This window comes from Thunnus maccoyii, chromosome 7, assembly GCF_910596095.1.
Source record: "Thunnus maccoyii chromosome 7, fThuMac1.1, whole genome shotgun sequence".
In the NCBI taxonomy this organism is placed as follows: domain Eukaryota; kingdom Metazoa; phylum Chordata; class Actinopteri; order Scombriformes; family Scombridae; genus Thunnus; species Thunnus maccoyii.
Window position 1 is genome coordinate 18,981,574 of NC_056539.1, and position 26,062 is coordinate 19,007,635.

A 26,062-nucleotide genomic window follows, 5' to 3' on the forward strand; every position below is an offset into this window, starting at 1 on the left:
TGGTTTTAATGAAACACAGACATCCTCAGTTGAACTTTTGTTGCACTCAAAGCTGGGATGAGAAGTTTCCACTCACAAATGCACGTGTACACACACCCTGGCAGTGGTAGTCTGGCAAGTCTGGCTTGGCTTGGCTGAGAGCATCAGACTCATACACCAAGCAGGTGAGGTGAAGTCTGATCCTGCTGTGTAGGTGTCTCAGCATGCAATCCTCTTGCTACCCCCATCACCCCCTCCCCTCCAAAACACACACCCAACCATCTTCTTCCTCATGTCTCAGGTCCTCCTCCTGAGAAAAACTCTGAAACAGCCAAACAAACCCACACCTCAGCTGGATGGAGTTTCATACACCATCTCAACTTTCTGTGTGTGCGTCTTACTGTCATAACAGCAAGTGTGTGTGTGTGTGTGTGTGTGTGTGTGTGTGTGTGTGTGTGTGTACTGCTAAGTCCCATCTTTGTCTGCTCCTCCTGCTCCCATCTTTCACAGGGCCAGGCCTTTGAAGAAGCCTAATCCGGGTTATTTGCTTTCCCATGCTTGTGTCAGGTCCTGCTCTGAATTGACTGTGGAAAATACTCTCTAGTCTGCCGGCCGCTCCCTCTGTCCCTGATTTATCTGAATAGGATGTGGCCGATGGGCGTATATAAAGCGGGCTGAATGGTGAGTAAATATGATCTCACCGCCACTCTTTTTATCCACAAGGCAACACTCTCACTGTTGCTCAAAAACCTTTATGTAGCTTGACATCCATTCAGGGCTTGTTTCATTCAGCCTGGCTCAATGAGAGGTCCCCAAAGAACACTATGCTCACAATGGGGCCTAGTTCATTACAGTAAATAACAGTGGCAGCCGCCACATTGTTTCCGCAATGCAAGTTGATTTAGCACACTTAAACGGGTAATTGTTTTTAGGCCCAGTGAAGCTTCCTCTCTGGGTAGGAAACCAAACACGGCCCCCAGTACATGGTGCCACCCTACCCCTCTTTCTCCCCCTATCCCTTTTTCTCTCTCTCTCCTGTGGTAGGAAGCATGGAAGGAGGGAACAAGGAGGTTTAAAGCTGTTTTACAGGGAGAAAGATGAACTGCTGGGAGCAAAGAGAAAGTTGTGTCGGTTAACAAGCTTGCATGTTGCCTGTTTGAGATGAGAGAGAAAGTGCGTGTGGGAAGTGATAGCATGTGTCCAATATATCCAAATATATCCTGTATGTATGCATAACATGTGGCGCCTACATTATTTGTGTCTACATTTGGTGACATACATGCATATTAAAGTGTACACAAATGTCCCATATCACTGCACAAGACATAGCTTTCACGTATGTGTGTGTGCGTGTGTTTCTCTGGATGTTTCACAGACAGTCAATCTCTCCCAGTGTAGTTCCCCGGCGTTACGTACTAGTCATCCCTCTCCCACAGTCACGCGATGGACGTCTGTGGGCGCCTGCCAAGGCCTCTGCGGCCTCCACAAAGCCGTGTGGCGTTTTCTGCTCCCAGGGGCCCTCGCAGCTCCAGCCTGTCTTGCTCCAGCCCGGCCTCGGTGCACCATGTTTATGTCCTGTGTAATTGCAGACCTCAGCCTGAGCAGGAGGCCAGCGTCTGTCAAAATAGCCGTGTGTTCCCTTCAAGCAAGGCCTTAATCACATCAACTCCCGCAGTCAGACCGCGTTTCCCACAACCCCCTGCCTGACTAGGCTGGGGGCCCCCAGGCCTGCTGATTGGATAGAGGGGAAATGACATGGAATTTCCACTACGAGCTATACAACCACCTTTCATCCACACCAAAACTATAGCTGCAGCAGTCCAATAAGTCAGAGCACACACACATGCACACATAACATGCACAAAAATCCAAACACATTATTTCTCTTTCACAACCCCTAACCAGCCGTGGGGCCCTTGCTTGGTCCCACACCTTGAGCAGGCAGCCGTGAAACGGGGGCTCTGTCTGGGAACTTTTGGCAGACCTGATGGAAACAGCAAAAGCGTGGTCCTTGTTAGCTCTGATGACGCTAGCTAGCTCACCGTCTTTGGGGAGCACGCTCGGCTGTTGCCACTGCACTGCCAAGATGCTGGGAAGGGAAAGGTGAAACATAACCAGGTCTCGGGCCAAGGACTGAAGTAGAAGAGATGTACGTAGCCTGCTAAGCCAATTATATCTTCATAAACCCATTATTTAATAATTAGTAAAAAAGGAACATCTCACCCCAGACAGCATCTCTTCTCTTGTTACAGTATCAGCAACTATCCGCTTGTTAAGTTGTGGCACACTGATCTAACGATAATACTGTTTCCGGATCCAAGCCTCTGCTGCATTGGCTGAGGCTCTCGTCTTTTCAACATCCCACAATGCTGTGTCCCTTGTTGTTTGAATAAATCTGAATTAAAAAAAACCTTCAATTGTAATTCTACCGCTTTTCTTGCAATAAGTAGGAGAAGAGAAAATGGCTGCAATTGATAAGGTAAGGTACAATTCTTAAATGAATGATGAAAAACAAAGTTTGGCGCCAGTGGGTGCTAGGTTAGCTAATGCTAACATTAGCGCTGGCAAACCAGATCTTTATGGGTTTTATAGGTGTTTCTTGCTATGAACCCACATCTTCGTGTTTTAGTTGTCAGCACTTTTTCAGTACTGCCCATCTTTTTTAGCCCTTGTCTGACCAACAATCCTGACAACCAAAACACAAAGATGTGGGTACATAGCAAGAAAAACCCTATAAAACCCACAGCCTACATCAGGGGTATCCGCTTTTGCTAGTGGGTGCTAACGTTAGCTAGGTTAGCTAATCCCTTGATCAACCCTGACAAGCTTCAGCCGCTTGATAACAAATTAATTAGAATCAGGTGTGTTAAGAGTGGGGAGTAGGGTGATCGGACGTCCCGAAAAATTTGGGACAGTCCCAAGTTACAAGCAGTTGTCCCAAATCCCGAATCCTGTCCTGTTTGTGCCAAAAATTAATCGATATGAACAAGCTAAAAACGAAAGCTGTGTGTATGCTGAGACTCGACTGGACTTGAGACTTGAAGGCAAAAATGCTTAGGAGACCTGACTTGGTGACATAGTAATATTGAAAAATACTGCACTGAACATAGTGTGTCTTTTGGAGCACTGCCAAATTGTCATAAATAATTAATAACATGATGGAGATACATGCAACAAGCTGCTGTTGTTTCTGGAATAAAATGTAGAAGACTCTAAATTCTAATGAGAAAACTCTTTCTTCAAATTATCAATTAGGCTAGTCTACATTAATTAGTAGGTCAATAGTTTTTTTTTACTCTCTGAATTTGTGAACATATTCTTATCAAATCACTTGGGCTTTAGGCTATAATTCCTGCTTTTAGTTATTTAAAAAATGTCCTGCTTGTTTTTGTAAAATATTTAAAAGTATTGTTGATGTGTTTTCACTTGTCTGTTGTACTGATTAGACTATCATAACAAACGTATTGTTGATGTAATTCAACTTTTAAAGCACAGGAGGGAGAGTGCAGCCGACACTGCAGGAGGAATTTGTTATAAAAATATCTAAAAAATGTGTTTGTAAGCTCCTACAGTTTAATGACAATCATAGTTGCTGAAAAGGCATTTAAAATGACTGTAACATACCTGTCACCTGTGTATAATGGTTCATGTGTCTTGTAAACACAGGACATTGTGCTTCATATCATCCTCAGAGCCAATCTATCTATCTCTCTATTTTATCCATCTGTACTTGATCTTCATAATATTAATAACAAATTATCAGACTCTTGATAAAGAACAGAACTAGAGCAACTGTGAGGTCCCAGCTCATTGTTGTCCAAAATAGCTAAAAAAAAAAAAAAAGTGTTTGCTTGCAGTTTTTCACCCCTTGATTCACAATTTCCCAAGACAAGCTGAAATGAAGATGACAGACTCAGAGGTTTTTGACTGTCCACCTGCACCATGCAGCACTTGTTAAATTTGCATTGATCCACGTAACGTAACTGACTCCAGTGCGCCGTTTGTTTTATGATCCTTGCACACTGGTACAATATATCCAGGCTTGATGAGGAAAAATGGTGAGTTTATCCTCCATCCAAAGCTGTATTCAACTTGTTTGATAAACAAATATACAATACATTATTTTGTTTTTCCATTTTTCATGTGAATTAAAGTACAGAAATCCATGTGCTTTTCCCATCTTCGTCTTCAAATTGGCAATTGGAATAGAAATTAAACCAAAACCAGTAAACAACTTGTTTTTTGCTCTTATTGTTATATCTGTATTATCTGCCCCTACTGCATCTCTACAAAAGCATATACATTGGCTGTGCTTGCCATAGCCTACATAGACCAACAAGATAAATCAGGATCTAATGGTAATTAATGTTCTGTGTTCTTCTACACACCCAAAAGGTCACACACAGTCCGGGTTCAGTCAGTGAAATTGTTTGAAGTAGGCTAAAGCAGCCTCCGTCCTCCTGATATATCTCCATCAGAGCTGTCTAAACACTTTTATTTCAGACCTAAATGTTGTGATTTTATGTATACATACAGTTTAGTAAATTAACAAAGAAAACATTTGGATATGTCTGCATTTATTCATCTATGTTCAATAAATGTGATGCATTGATACATTCTACTTTGGGAAAAGGAAATTTGGTAAAATAATTTAAAATGACTTCCAAGAAATGTTTTCCAAGATTTTGAATGACTGGTGCAAATATATAAGGTGCAGTGGCAGCGTGTCTCTTTGAGCATCTGACTGACAAGTCTACCTCACATGATGCTTTTGCACCATCATGTGTGCCATGCTAAATTCTTCTACTTTGCTCCTCATCCAGCTGTGTGTTCTTGAACAGGACAATTCCTGAAAAGGGTTAGGGTTAGGGTTAGGGTCAGGACTCCATGAATACTTCAACCAGTCCCAAGATGTCATCATTTTCTGTACTATACTTGTGAAATCCAAGTGGATAAGATATCCCTATTTCTTGGTCAACTTTATCCATTAGTTCTCTAAGGACTCCAAGGTACTTGCTAATCCTCAGTCAGGTTTGAACCTACACCCTTTAAGAACGATTTTAAGAAATTATGAATCTGCTCTAGCTGATTATCTAGAGGAATGTCCCTGCCCTTTCCTCCCTTTCCATTGAAAAACGTGTTCCAGGTTAGTGAATGTGCCATTTTAGGTGACAAGGTGGCCTTGAGCTGCACTGTGAGAAGCAGTACTATACTGTATGCATAGTGAGTGTGCCTGTAGGTCTTGTAGTATAATTAAGCCTCCCTGTATAGGTGCATGAGCCTTTCTCCATTCACCTCTTTTATTGCATCTTGCATGTCAACTAAGAATAACCCAAACCTGAGCCTGGCGTCTGAGCGTTCCTTCACATAGTCTGAAGCACTCTGAGTACTTGACTCTGTCATAGGGGTATCATGTGTTGGGGCATGTGCATTCTTCTCATAATTTAACTGTGACTTGGAATATGTGTACACCTTCTCACAACCTGCTGCCCTACATTGAAACTTTGCCTTCTCTGATGGCTCCCTAAGACCATCTGCTCCATCAAGGTCTTTAAACATAGCAAAGGAGTCTATGAACTCTGCAACTGTCCTTTCCAGACATCTCATTTTCTCTTCCTCTATGCCCTGTATCACCTCGTCAGGTATCAGACCATCTGCAACATCTGTGGAAATATGTAAACAACATTGTGTCATAAATCTTGTGCCTGTTTGTGGGTATTACATAGATGAACATTGGTTTGCATGACATAATTTAATTTAGTTAAAGGGGTAGTTCACCCATAATAAATTTGAACTGTATTTTGTCCCAGCCTTCTGTGTAATTGATTTCCCTAGGAAGATTTTCTTATGTACAAAACATGCTGTGATTTCTAAATGGTTAATCCAATATTGATGACACTGCTCGTTGTGTAGGCATGTGTCAGCATCTTTCAGGCCCAACTGCTTCATTGCAGCTGCCAGGAGTGCTGCTGTATCTTTCTTGACCAACTCCTTATAGGGGTGGCAGGCTTTATGTGGTCCAGCCTTGTCATTACTGCATTTAATCTTGTTCATGTTGGATCACAGTGCCCCATGGTACCGAGCTTGTCCTTCTTTGAAGAATATCCCATGGTAGATCTGAAGAATCACATAGTACACAATTAGATAACTGTAACGAGTGTTACAGACAGCAACATGGTAAACAACTAAAATTTCAAAAGCCAGGATGCAGCATGCATAGAACAGTTAGCAATTTACTTCTTCAATTCAACTTGTTGAACTCGCTGAACTTGAACCTGAACTTTTTTTTTAAAAAACAAAAAATCATTATTATTATTACATTTTCAGGGGCATTTTGCCCTTTGCCTCCCTACAACTCACTTTGTACAAGTTTCTGACAGCATGCCAGTCAAGAAACATGAATATCAGGTCTTCCAGTCTATCTTTCTTACTGGCACCATCTGCAAGGCCCACTAGACATTCCAACTATTTCCGCAAGTAAGCCTGTCGCCTCTAACTGAAATTGGAGTAAATCCATCTGGGGAATTTGGCATATACATATACCAAGCAAATTGTGAAATGCAACAGTTGAATAATGAACAGATTACTTTCACATTACATTGATAATATGGTTGCCGATGTTTAACAACTTACTCTTTCTGTATGTGCTGCAGAATGTGAACAAGATCTCCTGTAACATTCTCATTCTTTAAAAGCAGTCCCATTGGATGCTGATATCAGAGAAAGAGAGGGAGGGGAGATGAGGAGTGAGGAGAGAGAAACATATGAGATCAAATACTTTTTTTTATTTGGGCTTTGTAAAAATTTGATGAGGATATGTAGCCTATTTCCACTTACTGAGGTGGATGGCTTCAACATGTGATCTGAATACTGATGTTGTATGTGATGAACTACCTCTGAGGAGAAGGGCTCGAATGCTGCCAGATGTTTGGTTATAATCCTGCTGGCAAGAACTATGAAGTCCCTACGCCTTAGTGTCTGGGTCTCAACATCAGCCAGAGAGTTTGAAAGGTCATAGTCCTTGAGATTGTTGACTGGCTTTTTGTCACTGAGATGATGCGATGGGATTCTGTCCTCCACTACAACATGGTGGGTCCAGTGAATGGCTTTATTGCAGTTTCTAGTTGTTTGATGGTGTACATGTACGAAGAAACTCAGATTGTCAAATATGACAGAATAAGAGGGTGGTATGGTGGGTTGGAGGTAGGAGTTGGGAGAGTTGCCATTGCTGTGTTGCCCTCTTTATAGACAGCATTTGGTGGAGTGGAATAGATATCGGGAAGGTTGATGTTGCTGTGTTGCCCTCTTCACAGACAGCAGGTGGTTAAGTAGGGTGTGGAGGAGACAATGGGAGGGTTGGTGTTATGTCATCCTCATACAATGTGATTTCTGGCAAACCTACACCCAGGTCTGACACCTCGGAGTCCAACAACTGGCACTGAAAAATGGCATCTGGAGTAGTCGGGTTTCATATGCTCTCCTGTGCTGTGGCTCATGTTTTTATGTCAACCTTTAGCTATTGTAGCTCTTCTCCACAGAGCTTTGCCATTCTATGTTGTTTGAGGACGGCATTGGCATGTGTGGTGGTGATCCCCATCCTGTTCAGACGTCCAAAGACTGCCTTCTTGGCACAACTGTATTGCAGTACACTGTTGACATAGTATGCAATGGTTGAAAGATAGATTTCCCTCCCTCAAAGGGCAATTGCAGCGGCAGCAAAGGCATGGTTGGGTTGCATTCCAGATATCATGCAGATCACAGGGAACTTGAATGGCGCCATCCACTCCATATCCTCCCAAAGGTTGTGTAAAGAGAAATTCTTCAGTTCTTCTGGCAAACTCTTCCACAGCATGAAACCTTCACTTCAATGGCAGAGATGTCAGAGTCACATCTATGCCTCTCTGTGTTTGTCTTACTGGGGTACTTGATGGACACCTAAAAGGAAGGAATAAAATAAAGACAGATTTTTCAATATGATTATATGGTCACAGTTATTTTACAATGACAGTAACATAATAGCCTATAATCAGGGTCGTAGTGGGGGGTGAACCCAAGTAAGAGTTTACTCATCTATTTTCAGATCAACTGTATCAATCAATGAGGGGGAAACAATGTGGGTAAACTACCCACCCTTGTATTTACCACTACACCCCTGCCTATAATATGAATAATAATATATATATATATTTATATAATAATAAATTAATTCATATAATTAGATTACCAGTAATGCATTAACAAAAATTTAACAGAGCGAATGGAAGCAGAGCAGAAAACAAGGAGGCTTCGTACTAAAATATGAGCAAATATACTTAAAACAGAGGGAATAAAGGCCTCACTCTAATATAAGCCTGCTTCCAATAAAGGCCTGTTGCCGTCTTCAGTTGAGATAAATAAAGGCCTCGGCCACTATTTGAGGAAATACAGTATGCAGCCACCTCGACCACCAAGAAACCGAGAATAATGCTGTGTTCACATGGATTCAGTTAGACAATTTGGCAGTAACGGCACTTTTAGGATGACACAGGGAAGAGAAAAGACAACAGGACAAAGGAAAGGCAGCTAACATTAGTTCAATAATATAACATTACAAACTTTCCATATATTTCCATATATTTTTCCATATATTTCCTGGAATTCTGCACAGTTCTGTTAGTCAGCTGCCTTATGTCAGCTTTTTGACAAAATCTCAGTAAGATTTTTATATTTTATAAACCTATGGTGACCAGAGTTGTGCTGGTGGTGTTGCCCTAGTTGAAACTCTTGCCATCTCCATTGATGCTGTTCCCAACAGCTATAGGCAGGAAGATCAGCTTAGAGGATTGCCAGTTATTCCCCATCTAACCGAGGCAGAGTTGATAAATAAAGAGCTGACCAATCTATAAAGCATGTCCTTTCTCAGATTGAGCATGGAAAGAAACCACCTCCCAACTTGAGGAGCAAACTACTTGATCTCCCCCTCCTGCTGAGAGAGATAAATAACCTTGAGTTCCTCAACAACATCTTTTACAGATGTCAAGTAGGATTTCAAATATCCCACCAGTAGTGTACCACTTTGTATTGCCAGCCAATCTTTGTAACACAGTTCTGACCAGCCTGCACAACTATATGAGTCACATGGGGGTTGACTGTACATTGGATCTCATAAGGACCAGATTCTACTGGCCAAAAATGACTTTGGATGTTGAGAGGAAAGTGAAAAACTGTTCAGGTGTGTGGCAGGTGTGTACCTTGCTTGAGAGAGCTGCACAAGACCTCCTGAGCTAGTCTGTATAGATTTCCTCTCTCCTGAACCCAAAAATAGGGGGACCAAAGACATTCTTGTGATCACATTTTACCAAATTTGCAATTGCCATCCCAACACCCAATCAAAGGCACGCACAGTTGCAAAATGCTTGTGGGATCCCAGAAAATCTGCATAGCAATCAGGTACAAGATTTTGAATCCCAATAAAGGAGCTCTGTGAGGTGGCTGGCATACACAAAGTGAAAACAACCCCATACCATCCCAGGGGCAACCCTGTTTGAGCGATTTAATTGCACTCTAATGGACATGATAGGTACTCTTCAGAACCAAGAGAAGTCTCGCTGGCGTGATTTTGTGAAATCCCCTCGTTGAAATCATCCCAGTCTACTGGTATGTGAGTGAACCTCCAAATGCTCAGGTTTCCAGATTTTCAACAGTCCATGAGAGTCCAGTGCAGCCTGATCCAAGTATGTCTACAGTGCAGGATACACAACATACTGAACCTCCAGATTCCTTTCGCTGTGCCAATATTAGCAACTCTGTTTCAAACTCTGTGTTGGCTGAAAGCGTACATATCGGCTGGAATTTAACTGTGCTGATCTGTTGGGAGATGCAGTGACTTGAACTGTTCAGTGGTGAATAAGAAGATGTCTGTCAGCTGTTAATAAAAATGTAACCTGTTGAAAAACAAGGAGCAGAAAAGTCCGCTAGCAGTTAGGCTAATTTATACAACCTAAAATGCCATAGATTTATGCTAACAATTTTAGCATGTGGTATGTGGAGGAAAACCACAATTCTTTTGTCTGTGAACCATGTGAGTTTCATGAATGATAAATGTTACTGCTGTTAAGCCATGGATTGTGCAGATTTTTGGTATAATTTTAAAGCACATTCTACTTCACAGCTTATTTTAATTTGTGCAATCTGTGTTTTCCTTGAAGCCTCAGTGGTTCACAGTGTATATGATGTGCCTAATGTAATAAGGATTTGATGGGTGTAATTCTAAACCTTCAAGTCAAGGTTATTTTTGGTTGCCAAGTATTTTAAGTAATGTTACACTGAATTTGAGATTTGGAAAATATATTTGTTGTACAGCAGAGCCAATTGAAAATATGATTTGAATTATAGGTTGTATTAATACCTGGTGATATTTCACGTCAGAAGTTATATATAACCTATACTGAAAAGTGTGTGAATGTAACTGTATGGGTGTGTGACCTTTCTATAGGTCAGTTTTTGGTAAATGGAGGGCTTGGTGACAAGTCCGATGCCAAGGAGAGCATCCACTGAAGAATAGAGATTCCAGTTAACTAGATGGCAAGCCAGTCTACAGTTCCTGAAAGAGGAACTGCACAAACTGTTGCCTTCTGAAGATGGATTTCCTTTCTTACTTCCTTGTGTGGTAGGACAGACATAAACTCTGACACAAATTTGGGCCCCAATGATCAATCTACTAACTGAACTTAATGACTGAACTCGGTCAAAAAGTGTCTTTGTTTTGTTTTTGTGCAAACTTTATTATTTTAGTTTGTTATTTTGGTTAAACTGTGTTGAGGCCAGATGGAAAATGTCTGAAATGCTGTTGTTGTTTATCAATACACCTGTTCATGCAAACATACTGGTGTCGAAACCTCCTTACTGCTTTTCAAAATCTCAGGCTCCTGTCGTCCTAGTCTTTCTGACATTGGTCCATATTTACCTCATTGATAAGTATTGAAGCGTAATCGGGGTTACAAGAGCATAAGAAGTGGGGGAAATTTCTGAGTGCTTAAATCCCTTCACATCCACCCAGGAATCAGGGAATCCAACTCACATTCTGCCCATACAAACCCAGCCCCTGTGACACTCCTGGAATGCTGAGGCTTTTTTTTCTTCTTCACCAATTTAGGTAATTACCGCAGCGGTCACGGTGCTCAGAACAGAGACCGTGACCCTGGGCGGTGCACAGTGACAGCTCGTGTAGCTCAGGCAGTGCTCTGCTTTGTGCTGCCGAAACCAGACCTGCCGACAAATTCATCACTGACTTCTCTGCAACGGTCCATGGTTATTATGCCTGCCGACTGGTGTATTGTGTCACATCGGGGATACCCAACATTCCCATGGAGTGTGTTGGAATGTTTGTTTGTGTGCATCGTATAATGATGACACATCATCCATTGTGTGTCATGTGAAATATTCTGGCCAGCTATTCATTTGTAGTTTCTTATTTGGTTTTTGCTTCAATTAAAGGGAGACATGTTTTAGTGAAATTTGGAGCAATTTGTCTATTTGGACAGAATTTTCATTTGGGTTGTTGGTCAATACTGATGTTTATCACAGAATATATGACAAGGTAAGTTCCTTACAGATATAACAGGAATCCTCCCAAGCTGTTTCAGACTCTATCAGGGCTAGGGATAGGTATCGAGAACCAGTACTAAATTGGTACTGGTTCCTGACTGGTCAATACTGAAATACTGATAAGCTCCTGGACAAATGGTGCTGCTATCGGTATTTATGTAATGTTAATTCATTCTAACATAGCTGGCGTAGTCGGCAGTAATGAACCAAATTATGGAGAGTAGTATCAATAAGAGTAGTGATAAGTATCGGTATTGATAAGCAGTATCAGTATCAATATTGGTATTGATAAAATCCTAATGATATCCATCCCTAATCAGGGCTGCTTCGATCATTTTAGACCTGTTCCATAATGTATATGCTAAAATCTGGACAACAAATCAAACAAAAGTAGAACATTTTTGAAATGAAGCTGGTGCTTCCAGGTTTGATAAAGACCTGCTGCAGCCAAGGTGTCCTCAACTGTAAGGATGATGTTTAGGCAGGAAAAACTCACAATATAATTTAGTGTGATAAATAATTGTCTTCTAGTCTTATATTGTATTTTCATTTGAGATTCAAGAAAAGGTTATCTAGGAAATTTCTCTGTTTATGCATAATGCAACCCTATTTCTAAATCTGTAAAGATTTGAAAACCCCTGTAATCTAAATTTGGCTTCTCACATGATTTCATGCCAATTATTTCTTGTGTACAAAGTCTCCCAAAGGCGCAAGCAAACCTTAATAACCAAGATATAGTAGTAAACTCTCTGTGGTTGAACATATTCTGTTCTTGTTTTTGCCTCCAGGTATGAACAGCCATAGCAGTTAGAGCTATCTTTAACATCTTTGCTGTGTCATCAAGTGCTAAATAAGCAAGGCTGCTTTTTGTTTGTATTTTTGCAGACAGCTTGTGTCTTGTTTTTTTTACGCAGTGAGAGTAGGTTGTATTTGGCTCAAATGAAATAATCAAATTTGACAATTTGCTGTTTGCAACAAGAATATTAGAGAGTCAGTGAATTTAGTGGATAACTGGGACATGGGCATTAATACTGAAAGGCTAAATGAATTTACCATTTATAGAGCAGAAAGTGGATGAACATTTATGCATTCTCTCTCTCATGTATGTGTAGGTCACCACAACCATTTTTATCAGGCTCCTAGTAGACTAGACTACATTCTTCTGGCAGTGCTGAGAGAAGCAAGTTAGACTTCAACCCAGATACAGGCGGTGGCACACGGCGGGGGTGTACAGTGTCAGAGGTTTCAGTGTAGTCTGATATCACCCTTACATCAAGTGGTACTGACGTAAACCTTATATTAGCCCTTACAACAGCCACCCATAATAATCTTCAAAGGCACCGGTGGTGGTATGTCTGAAGTCCATCACACACGCATGCTCCCGACCCCGTGGCGGGTCCCACAACCCTCCGTCTGTGTGGGGTTCAGGTTGCACCGTGTCCAGTAAAGATCCTGTTTCACTGCAGGTGTTCCATCAAAGTGCTGGCTGGTGCACTTCTGGACTCACACTCTGGCACCGTTAAATGCCTGACTGGCTGCAAAGACCCAGCCAGTCATTAGACTGCACGCGTGTGCCGGGGCACGACGATGGGTCTCCGCTGCAACACATCTGAGCCTTGTGGCCAGAGGTGTCATCCAGGGGATTCACTCAGACTCCTCAAGGGCCCTCCTCCCTCCTCCTTCCTCCTCTCCTCCTCTTCCTTTTTGTTCCCCAGTGCTTGTAATTGAAAATGTATTTATTGCAGGGCCAGAGGCTGGACTGGGGAGAGGGAGTCGCTGCAGCTTATGAAGATGCGGCTGAGGTGAGGGCCGCAGGGTTTGGCTCCTCTTCAGCACCACCAACTCACTCACACAGTCAATTTTTTTTCTTTTTCTTTTTTGGCTGCTCTCTTTGTTTACTGCGCCCTCACATACTTCTCCTTTCTAACTCCTCTCTGTTTGCTCATCTTTTCTTTCAGTGTCTTGCCTTTCATTTCTGTCTCTTTTATCCTTTGTCTCTCTTTATCATTCTTGATTGAGCGTGTATAAGGTCCATTTCAAATGCAAATGGTGCCGCTCAGATTGATACAAGTTATGTGCTGCCAATAGCAATTTGTTCAAAGGAAAGCTTTGTCCATTTTACATCCATAGTTTTTGTCATTATTGTCGAGAGTCTCTGAAGTTTGTCCTTAATGAAGCTCATAAACACATAAAAAATTAAAAGTGAAATCAAATTTATGTGTTTGCATCCTTTACATAATGGGCTGTAAAATTTGCTTTGTAGGAAAATTTGTTTCATTTCAAGTAGCTTTGTTTGGATTATTTTCAAAGCGTTTTGTGTTGTACATTTTCACAGCAAACGCCACGAAAACCAGTGACATAACTTCAAATGATACCTAGGTTTATTTAAGAAAATTCAAATACTTCTTTACCTCTTGATGTTGGATGGCTTCATTCTAAGAAACCTTTGTTCAATAAACAATCTGTATGAACTCAACAGGAGTCGGGAAAAACAGATGAAATTGAGGGACTTTTTTGTCTTATATTCCTTAACTTTTATTTAACTTATATCAATAATTTCTTATTTTTTTCTACTTACACTTAGGGGAGATTTCCCTGAAAAAATGTACTTTTGGAGGAAATATTTTTTGACCAACCTTGAAAACAATTACTGGCTAAAACAGGCTGCTAGTTGCAATATTTTGACACTTAATAGAGAATACTTTGTCCCTGGTGTCCTCTGTGTAACTACACAATGATCTCTAGTAGCCCAAGCACTCCAGTCTTCTGCTCCCCATTAGACTGGAGCAGTGCGAGATGAAAATGGCCTTTCCCTCAGCAGACCTCTTGAGGGGCCCTCATAAAGCGTGATTATCTTTTACGAGTTCCCCTTTCATTCCCAGGTCTGGCTCGTTGAGAAGAGCAGTGCAGCCACTGGGCCTCCCTGCTTTATCAGACCTTTGGATGGGGAGGAAGGGGGGGAGTGAGAGGTGAGGAGAGGTGAATGAGGTGCTGGGAACTTTCTCCCCCAAATCCTCACTGTGTTTTTGCAGGCGCTTGGTAGAAAGATGTAATCTCAAACATATGTCATATGGGTTTTGGTTCAGAATGCATTGCACTTGTAGATTATGCCCACAGTAGTGATTTCCTCCTGAATTAGATTTTTGCCAGGATGGTAAAGTCTCTCAAACATAATTGGACAGTAGCACTCCTTATAACAGGGTAGCCACCTGTTTTCAATGGTAGGGTACACTGTGATTCATAGGTGTTTTGTGTTTTATGTTTATGGCTTTTGATTAGGAAAGAGTAGAGTTACAGATATTTCACATGGAAAAATATACTCTTGTCCAAGAGTTTGAAAATATATCCTCTTGGATTTGTACCTCTGTGTACTTGTGTGGCAGGCACCAAAAAAGGACCACAGGGTATCTTTAGTATGTCCTATTACCTCTCCTTCCCTACATATGTCTCTGCTTTGAACCAATCTATCTCTAAACCAGTGAAAATCATCAGCAGCTTTGCTTAAGGCAGCGCCAAAATGTGGCTCCTCTTTAACAAAAATGTAGGAACATCTGAAGGGAAGGTTGCAAAATGTGTCCCTTTTGTGGAGAGGCTCTAGGAGGGCGGATGGTGCGGGATGGCGTGAGCATGCCTTGAAATCACCCACAAAGGGATTCAAGGCACAACAGTAGCCTTTGGCTGGGGATGGTTATCACTTGCATCCGCTGCCACTGCCTCCAAGACACGCTGGCTGAAACGCCAGCACTCCTGGAATCTGTCAAACTGTCAGCTGCAACAGGAAAATAAATAGGAGGGTGAAGAGATGGAGTAAAAGTAAAGAACCTTGAAAGCACAATGGCTAACTGAAAAAAAAAAAAAATCACCCCTGCAAATGTCTGATTGGTGGCTGGCCTAGGGTACGCATTTTGGCAGGCAGCAGCATGACAATAGTGTTTCTGAAATAAGATGGAGAGCCTGAGCTACGATGAAATGGTGGCTGCTAGCATTGTCTTCATAGCAATTCTTTGACTTCCCTATGACGAATCCCAGTAACACAGACACTTGGCAGACCAAAGTGGGCTGTTTTGCGCTATAGAGGGCCCCTGCACATGAGAAGCCAAAGAGAACCTTTAAAAACGAAGCAAGATGTAATGCAGCTTTTTTATGCTCATTCTGGGCCTGTGATAGCTGCAGTGGCATGGATTTGTATCCCAGCTACACTGAAAGGGCTGCTGAATTGGATGGAGCTTTAAAGTGAAGCAAGAAAGCTCTGGAAAATCGGCCCTCAAAGGCACATTTCAACTGGAAAGCGTTTCTTTTAAGCTGTCACTCCCCGGTAGTTGACAATCCTATTATGGCACCAACTTATTGTAATTAAGAGGGAAAAGAGATATATGGGCAAAAACACATTCATCAGACCATCTAAGATACAAAGAACTTTGTTGTTTTTCGGTGTTTGGGGGCAAACGAAGTGCTGAACAGCCAGATCACCTTATTTGCATTGACATGTGAGTGATGTAAATGGTATCCAGAAGCCAATTTTTCTTTCTCTGTCTCTCTCTGTCCCTCCATCCCTTCACTTGTGGGCACCACTTTAAAGAGACGTAATGGAAAATAGGTTTTATGGCTTTTATTCTCTCCCATTTTTAGAGGTCAGAGAAATGGAGCCTTCAAAAGAAAATCCTGAGGAGGTAACGATCCTTCACCTCATCAACCCTCCTGCTAAAGTCTAAATACATTTTGCACTGAAACTGTGCCCAAAGCCCAGTATAAAGCAGCTAGGAAGGGATTGTGAGCGGCAAGTCCATATGCTGCTATTTATTTGCCTGATAATAAGAGGATTGTGTCTCTTTCTTCTTCATTTTCTCCACAATGGGCAGCTTTTCAAGCAGGAACAGATGATAGTGGGAGTCCTTGAGAGTGACATTGGCTGCCACTGTAGTAATGGAGAGATGTCCTAAAATTTAGGACCGATGACAGTGATACAAAGCCCCCTATGCATTGTGGGGTAAAGAATGTGCACATGATGATATTGTACAACATAACATCTTAATCTTAAGTGACTGTCCTCTCTAGGAGCAATGAGGCCTGACCTTTGAACTTTGTTTTCCTGTCATGCTCCCACACAACGATGATTGGGACCGTAACGCTTAAATAAACATGGATTTTATTAAGCAAAACTTTAAACCTGAGAATTGTTTTGCACTTTATTTAACATGTCAGAGTATATGGCTGGTAAGGTCAGGGGTAATAGTCTTGTAGGCTCTTCATGATTTTTAGCATATATATCTTAACATCTGATACTCCCCTATATGTCTTTGATCTCCATTCTCTGCTCCCTCTCATGGACCTGTCTTGTGTTACAAATGAAGGCGCTGAGGGGGTCAGAATATCAAGGGCCAGACTGCTGACATACAAATACATAGAGATACTCCTTTAGTGTTTCTCCACACCTCCAGCAGCTGTGTTTCAGGGCCATCACTCATCCTCCAAGAGTCTGTCTATAGAGACTCAGCAGCTGTGTCACAAATCCCCTCACCGTCATAATTGTTCAGTGGAGAATTGTCCATATTATCTTCATTTAAAGGTTTTCACATATATTTTAATCACTTTTTGTTAAATTAAGGCAATGGCAAACATGGGCTTGTTGGATCTTGTGATTATTCTGCTTTTGAATGTATTAAATAATGAAAATAGACAAAAAATTATTGGCAATTACAGTATGTGACTGAATTATAAATTACATCTATGGGGCAGATATTGCTTAATCCTTTCTTCATAGAGCAACACTATCTCATAGGAATAATTTTGTTACTTTAGTTACTTCCATTATTCCGTATTATGTTCAGTGGGAACATTTTTTCCAGTAATGGAGACATTTTTTGGAGACAGGGTTGCATAGAGCCACAAAGTGCAAAACAGGGCAATAAATGTACAAACATAAATCTAATTTTATAAGTGAAGCAAACAAGGTGGGGTCAATTTGCTACCAGAAGTTCCTGTTTAAAATTACATGCATGTATGGTAAGCAAACAATCCAGTCTAACTGTACCTTAAGTCTTAAGCGTATAAATACAACCAGCTGTTCTGATAATAATGATGAATTACAATATGGTTGCTAAAGAGTGTGTTAAGCCATACAACCTTTTTTACAATTCGCACATACTCACATCTACCATGTCTCCTAGAAATTATGTTAATGTGCAACTAAATTGTTTTCCCAATTACATTGCTTTGGCAAATGTAATCACTACCTGGATTATATTCACAGGTAACCTTTTTTGAATGAATGAAGCACTACATTCATATATCACTCTGAAGTCAAAGGGAGGAGGTAGGGGTGGGTGGAGGGCATACAAGATGCCACAGTCCTGGGTTTGCAGCCTGAGTCCTGTGTGTGGTTAGGTTTAGGCAACGAAAGCACTTTGGGTATGGTTAGTGCAAGATTGTGGTGTGCCTTAAATGTTATGCTTCAAATCACTGTGGATTTTTTCTGTATTAAACCAAGACCAATCTTTCCCTAACCTTAACCAAGTGCTGCCTGTGCCTAAATATAACCATAAAAAGTCTAATATTGCTGTAGTTTCTACTAGTGGATATTGTACGCAAGATCAGATACTTTGGGGGGGGGGGGGGGGGGGGGGGGGCAACAAGGTACTACCTTTTCTCTGAACATTTCACTCATGCATTCATAATCAACATTTTTGCAATTTGCCAAATATGTTAATTAACAACATTTTCTCATTATGTTGAGAGAAAATGTAATTCTGCCAGCATTACATTTCTAGCAAAACATATTTGCCATTGCAATTCAGTTGCACATTCTAGGAGACAGGCTTGCTCACATACACCAAAACCCTCACCTAACCCCAGCTTTCTCTAGTCTTATATCTACACATAACCATTATAAGTCTTAGGCCTTAACCAACCTTCTACTCTACTGGCCAATAACAGTTCTTCAGTCTGTAACTCTCAAGTATCCCATGTGTGCTTCTGTTAGGGCGCCCAGAGTTTCAAGCAGTGCCCCTGCACATGCACTCGCACTTAAAAAACACAAACACACAGGTAGTATTTCACACCAGGAGGCTAGCTGGCTCGACACCCCCTCTGTGCCTGTGATTTTGGCCTCAGTGATTTACATTGTGTGTGAAAGAGGGCGGCTGGCTGTGTCTTAATGCAGAGCACCGCGAGGGAGGGAGAAGTGGCCCGTAATGAATTGGTGTTAATGAGCTGTTAACTCTGCTCCAGCCCAAAGCACCATAGTAACCCCTGCTGCTTGGCTTCCAAGACAACACAAATATATACAATCTCACACCCACACACACACACATATGCACAGTGGAATGCAGACATTTGCTGAGAAAGAAATTTTTCAGCGTAAACGCCAGTAGTCAAAGTGTACATTCAGACGTCACGTCACCCACAGACACACAGCCTCTGCCACACACACTCACTCATACACATGTTCATTGTCACGGGTGCGCATGTACGTGCACACATACTTGCACGAGCACCCACGCACATGCACACACTCTCCATCCCAGCACATATTCAGTCAATCGGCCTCTAACTCCCAGGCTAAACAGGCCCCCGGCTCAGAGGCAGTAAATCTTCCTCATGCTGACATGTACTTGTGGATGGCGTACACCCAGCCGAGCTATTGAGCAGATCAGACTCAAATAACATTTGCAAATAATTCTCAGTGTTTGTTTTTCCCTAATGGAGAGCCGGGTGGACAGGATTTACTACATTTCAAATAAGTTCAAGTGTCAGACACCGACAGAAAAGTATTTTAATTTCCTATACCTAAACCATTTATTTTTGGATGTATTGGGATATAAGGGTATCATATATGTACAGTATTTTTCTTTATTATAAAATAATCAGTCCCTCAACTTCTTTGTGTGCTGACCATTTTAACAACAACAACACTGTTTGCATAATGACCAGCACTGAATTCTAACTATTTGTTGGGCAGTCCCAACAAGTATGTACAGTAACTACTAGTGCACCTTTTCAGTGATTTTATACTTCAAGGTCCAGTTTTATTTTGCTGTTTGTTGTAAACTGTCAGCTGCCACTTCTTCTTTGTTTCTCACTAAGAATGGTTCACCTCATTTTTAAAAGTGTGCTGCTCTGCCTCCAAAAAAAAGTAGTTTTCACTTTTCGCCAGCCTTCAGTTGACTTTTGTGTAAGCTGAAAAAAGGCAGACTGATGTGAATGAATCCTCATCCCTAGTCACTGCTTGTTAGCCTTGACAAGTGTTTATGAAATGTTTGTGAAAATACCTTATGAAGACATGCCGCCCTCTCATAAAACCTGAGGCACTTTGGTGGCACTGTTGGAGATATGTTGCCTTCCACATTTTAACAGCAAAAAAGAAACATGAACAACACAAGTCTGAATGTCTAGCAGTGTTTTGTTCAGCCAGTCCTCAATAGTGGTGTATCTGTGTAACTGCCTAAAAAGGAGGGAATCACAGTACATCATTAGTTGTCTATAGGTTTTTGGACAAATGTAATTAGCATCACTTGGAAAATAAATAACTGTTCAGGCAGGATCCCAGCCTGCCTTCTGCCAGGAGGACAAAGGCGCTCTCTCTGTACCCGCACAACACTGACTAGGAGCAAATCATCCTAGTGCTGATGCTGAGCCTGATAAGCCTGCTGTAGCTCTACACTTCCTCACACAGTCTCACACACACACACACACACACACACATGCATATATACAGTCCTGCCGCCCGCTGCCTGTTTCTGAGAAACCAAATACCGAGGGGGGAAAAAAAAGAGATCTGTGTTTTCAGTGTTTGACTCACCTGAGGGTGTGTGTGTGTTTGTGGTTTAATGTGTGTGTGAGAGCATTCTGCTGTTCTGAATGTGCATGTCTATGAACAAATGTGTGCCCCCACTTTAAGCTTGTTGGAGGTAAGAGGCCAATTAATGGAGGATGCTGTTAAGTGATTTTAGAGGCTTCGCTGGAGATTTAAGGGAAGGAAGAAAGATGGCCGCCCGCAAGGTGCTTTAATAGTCCCTGACAGCGCTAGTGCTTTATAGCTAGCAGCTGGTCCAGGTGTTAGCCTCTGCCTGAGCACACATGCACATACACACTGCTTGCCTCATTAAGGTCGGCCCTAACAGGAGAGCTCTTGCGGTTTAGAGCTTAGTCTGACGCAGAGTGTATTTGCAGCCTGTGTGAACGCACATTAAACTGCTAGCTTGCCTGGAAGGGGAAGAAAACATGAGTGGAGGGAGAGATTGGGTTGGTTGTCATGCTCAGGCATTCAAATTGCCATTTGTTGTGGCATATAAAATACCCCCAGAAACAACTGCCACGTTTATAGTTTCTCTTCCCAACGCCAGACAGAGTTTTACAGTCCGATGTTTACAGTCATCACGACCACCAAATTTGTGTTGTTGTGTACGTGACCTTTTACTGAGTTGTCTTTTTTTCTCCTTTCTCAACAAGCCTGGGGTGTATTACATTAGCATGAGCACTGACCATGTTTTTACTATGTGGTGTTTAACACATGCTGCGAGTACGTGGACGTCCACACCCTAAATTCCCTGGATAATTAAATTGGGTGGGGGCTGTTGCTGTGTCATGAAAAAAATTGATTTATTCTTTTTCTTTTTGTAATCTCTTAATTCTCTAAACTAGACAACAAAAAATTCCAATGAGTCACTTGGATGAAAAGCAGTTGGTGCAGTTCATTGAAACACTGATTAGATGTGTATTAGGGGCACCTCATCAGCAGGCTGTTCCCAACAGGACCATATCATCGTAGGGAGGCTTTGGAGTGTTGGCCAAGTGTGTGTGTCTGTGTGAGTGTGCTGGGGGAACCTCCACATGCAATAATTGTAATTTGGCAATAAGTAGCTTAACCAACGAGGGGAAGTAAAGGGAGCAGGGTGCTGGAAATAAGCAGCACCATGGGGGAAGAAATACAAGAGATTATCAGTTTGGAGGGCACTCCTCCTCACCCCCCGCTAGGGCACTCTCTTACCCTCACCGAGGCCAACATTCACCTCAGGTCAGCCATATCTAATGTTACTGGACCTCTCCTGGTACAGGGTTATGAAACAAAGGTGTACCTCCCATTCATGTCCTTTGCTCTCTCCACAGGTCTGCTAATGAACATTACAGACTGGTTCACTGAGAAGCTAAAGATGCTCGCCGCTGGTATTCATTCCCCCACCCCCCCGCGGTTTCCCACGAGGACAACGATCCTCAAAGAAAGTGTTTTCTTTTACAAGCCTTTCACTTTTTGGAGTGTATCACCCATGTAACAGGAAATGGGATGTCCCACCTTAACTGTTACTAGGCCATTTTGTGTGTGTGTGTGTGTGTGTGTGTGTGTGTGTGGGCGCGTATTTATTAGTGTTGAGGCTACACTCAAACACACATTACCTTTTTTTTTTGCTCCTTTATGCCACTGATCTGATGTTTTTTTCAGTGTCAACAGAGAAAACTGAATGAAGCAACATTTCTTAAATCTTGACTATAAGTATAAGATTAGAATAGATACCTTCATTCGTTCACCTCAGAGTCATGTCACAATTTTGCGTCCCCTACAGCTTGACTGTTATTCTCAAACCACATGCTCCTCTGTATGAAGGTGACAGTAAGTAGGAGGATAAGGAGAGAGCAGTGCTTTAACCATTTTCTGTTGTTTGGTTATATGCTGATTATTTTATCACCAATTTACCCAATAATGATAATATTAAAAGAGCTGCTGTATAGCCCACGTTGGATTCCATTCACATTCACGCAGTTCCCGTTATGTGCAATATAGGGCATATGTTGTAATTCACACTGACACTATGTCTTGAGCATGAACTCTCCATTGACACGTTAATAAATGAAGCATAATATGAAAAAAAAAAGATGTTTAGAGATATTTGATTGATCTGTACTATCAAATATTGAGCATCATATAGTTGAACTGAACATTTGTAGGGATCATGGGCATTGTTTTGTCTGAAGCAGAGCTTGCAAAAGGTCATTAAGAGCTGAGTTTACAATAAGAAAAGGCCTGCTGATCCTAGCTCAATTTTAAGTCATCTTGCAACAAATTCCTCTGCCTTCCCAGGATCATCTTAGTCCCAGTATTGATATACCATTCTTGATTTATTGCCCAGTGTGATGCAATGCTTTTTTTCAAAAATATAGGCTGTTTAAAGTCGTCCAGTATGTCTTACAGTAAAGATGCTGAGTGTACAAACTAAACTTTGTCTGCTCAGACTCATACCGAAGTTGTGCTTTGATCTCAACATGAATGTGTCTATTTGTGTCCCTTTAAAAACTTCTGACAGGAAGTCCAACCAGGGTTATACATTTGTTGAGGCAGTGAATTTTCGGGATGTGGTTTTTCTGGAGGATTTAGATCTCAGATGATAGTTAGCCAGACTGTCTTTGTTTGTCATTAGACCTTTTCTTTGATGGTTTTCGAATGCTACGTGTTTCTGCATTCAGACGTGAAACTGGATACTTATCCGAGCCAAGTTGAAAGCATTTAATGATATCACAATATTATGATAATCTGACCAAAAACATATGCCACTGAGGAAACAGCAGAAGTATGAGACTGGTAGATCGGCAGGCAGTGCCACTTTAACTTTAATAGTCCAGAGATATTACAGCCTATGTGCTACTGTACATTTTGGCAAGACAAAAGACAGTCTGCAGATACTTCACCACAGGCATGTCTCCCTATATGTAACTGCATGTGTGGGCGTGTGTCTGGATGCAGTATATAGAGGGGAAGCATGGTTTGGCGAAGCCCTTGCAGACATGCAGGAACATGACACATAGTTCCTCCTGCGTATCCTCACAAACCACAATGAAGCTGCATTAATGATAAGCACCTGGATTCCCACAGGCTCCCAGTTAGGTCCAATTGGTGGTAACTGATAAATTGGGATGAGTGGGAGTTAGACTGCAAGGCCCAGTGAATGAACCCTTTTCACATCTAGATGCAAAAGAGAGCCTAAAGAGAGAGATGAAGAGATCCTTTATACTGGCAGTGTGTTCACATGAGAGGAGACCACACGCTTGAGAGAGAATGAGATAGAAAAAGAGAGAGAGGGACAGTGTCTTTCCCAGACAGCCCATGAGAATCCAATACACTCCCACGCGTCTGGGATTGTGTGTGGCCACCACACACACACATGCTACACGCCACATGTGTCCGTGTTCATCCCCTCCTCGTAACATCAACCCTTCGCTCTCTCAATCCGGGCCACACTCCCCGCCGACTTTGATGCGTTTTTTTCTCGATGTGTACGACAATAATCTTTTTCACCCCTCCAAAAGAGCGGGCCATGGGAAGAAAGGCCCTGCTCTCGAGGCTTTGCTTCATCTTTTGCCCTGGCTCTCCAGCGAGACAAAATCGCTTCGCCGGCACCACAGTGCGGTTCAACTGCAGCTGAAAAGAGACGGGGACCAAATCCCTCTCATACACAACAAAACAACACTGTAGCCTTTTCAGTGTGACTGCCCACAAGGAAAGGGCCTTTTCTGTCTGTGGCGGACACAGTGTCTATCTATCTATCCACTCCCCACAGATGTTGACACTGTTTGTTGCGGGTTAAGATGCCCTCTAAAGACCATTGTTCCCCTTGTATCTTCTCTGTTATTGAGTTTTTCCTCTCTTTCCAGGCAAGGGCCGGAGGTAGAGAGGGACGAAAGCGGTGAAAGACCTCCGGATGGCAGTCAGCGCTCCAGGGGGCCTCTCTGCCCAGAGAGACCCCACCAAAGGGCTTCATTGTGGGTAGCAGCAGGCAGCCACTGAGGGCTGTATGCTGGAAGTATTGTGTTGCTGGATAGACCCGAGTCCCTCTCCAGAACAGGGTCAAAGGTTAGCCCCCCTGTGGACTGCTCCATACCTGCCCTGCCCTGTCTCCCCCTTCCACTCTCGCAGGCCCAGGGACACACAGTCACATACAATGGAAACCAATCAACACGCTACTAAGGAGACTCTTAAGATTGAGAGGTAGCAGAGCGGAGAGACTAATTCAGTGCACTCTCCACTTTTCGATGAATAGGTAATTCAATTAATGGGCCCATGAGAGGGAATAACGAGCAAGGCAGGTCAGAGGCTCCTCTCTGCAGTTTACAAGGCCACGTCTCAGCACTTCAGCAGGATAAAAATCTTATCGCAGACTCAAAACAAAAACCTTTGATGACATCTCAGCTATCGTCATTGTTGATGTGGGTGTGAGTCATAAGGTGGCGTGTGTACGTGTGTGTGTGTGTGTGTGTACAGCTGACTGTGTGGCTCTGCATGTGTGGATATGTAAGTAAGTCCGCTTTTGGACGCAACGGGATGGTGAAAGAGCATGTCAAACATTTGGATCTATGCTGAGCCAGATCCCGCCCCTATCGCCTTATCTTGACACCCCTGTGCATGCAGGGAATGCTTGCTCTCATGCCTCCATGCACCGTCAGCTCTTCAAACACGAACACGCAGCTCTGCTTATTAGACAGCCCCTCTGCGTGCGGACTAACTGTGGAATACAAAATTGGACTCCCTGAAAAATGTAATTAATCTTGCGTTGTCGTATTCTTAATGCATGTCGGCCTTTTTTTTTTTGGATGTCATTGATTTCTTTAACTGATTGTAAAGCACTGTGTATCACTGTTTTGGAAAGGTTAATGGGATTAGAATAATGAAAATAAGGGGGAAATACATACAATATTATTGTGATTGTTGTCAGTGTTTGGTGATTAAATTTCAACTGTGGATTGATCACGTTATGGTTTTCTCGAGATACAGTCTTTTGCAACAGCAATTCGTTTTTTGTGTATTTGTATGAGATGTTTTGTTCATATATTAATTTACTGTATTTATTGATCCATAACGGTGATAATGTTATTCGTGAAAATTGAACAGAACTCCCTCTTACTTTTTTAGGGGACCTTTCCAACAGGTTATATCACTGCTATATAATATCATAATTAGAAGTAGTAGTCTACTATCGATTATAACTTTAAAACAGTTCACATTTTTAAGTTGGTTTTATCAGCTGTTAACACACTTGAGTGATTCAGCTGGACAAATGGAGGCTGAAGAATACAGAAAGTGCTCTTTTCTGAGTCTATTTATTTATAGAGCACACTTAAAAACAACAAACGTTGACCAAAGTGCTTTACAGAGAGACTAACTTAAGGGATTATTTAATGTGCAGTGTTTATGACAGAGGATTGGTGCCGGTAGTCATCACTGATTGGTGCTGTCACTGGTGATATATGAGTGTGCAGCGGCATCTCTGACCTCAGATTAACAGTACATTAACCCTCTTTCTAGGCGAGGCCAGCATGCCTCTTAAACCCTGACCCCCTGTCCCCTCACACCACCACAGGGGGTCCGCAGTCGCCGCTCTCCCCTCCAAACTCTGCAAGATGCCACATTGTGTTCACCCTGGACCATTGTGTGTAGCGCTAAATAATGTGCATTCTACATCCCCCAGTTCTCATGCTGACATCCAGTGGATGTCCAGGGCTGGAGGGCTCCTGT

The 26,062-nt window shown here is 42.2% G+C and overlaps 1 long non-coding RNA gene across 1 annotated transcript; it reads left to right on the top strand.

Moving 5' to 3' along the window:
* The first annotated feature begins 506 nt into the window (after positions 1 to 506).
* LOC121900283 lies at positions 507 to 25,292 on the top strand. The gene is made up of 2 exons (XR_006096947.1): positions 507 to 660; positions 24,205 to 25,292. It is a non-coding gene; the product is annotated as an uncharacterized LOC121900283 (long non-coding RNA).
* Positions 25,293 to 26,062: the final 770 nt, after the last annotated feature.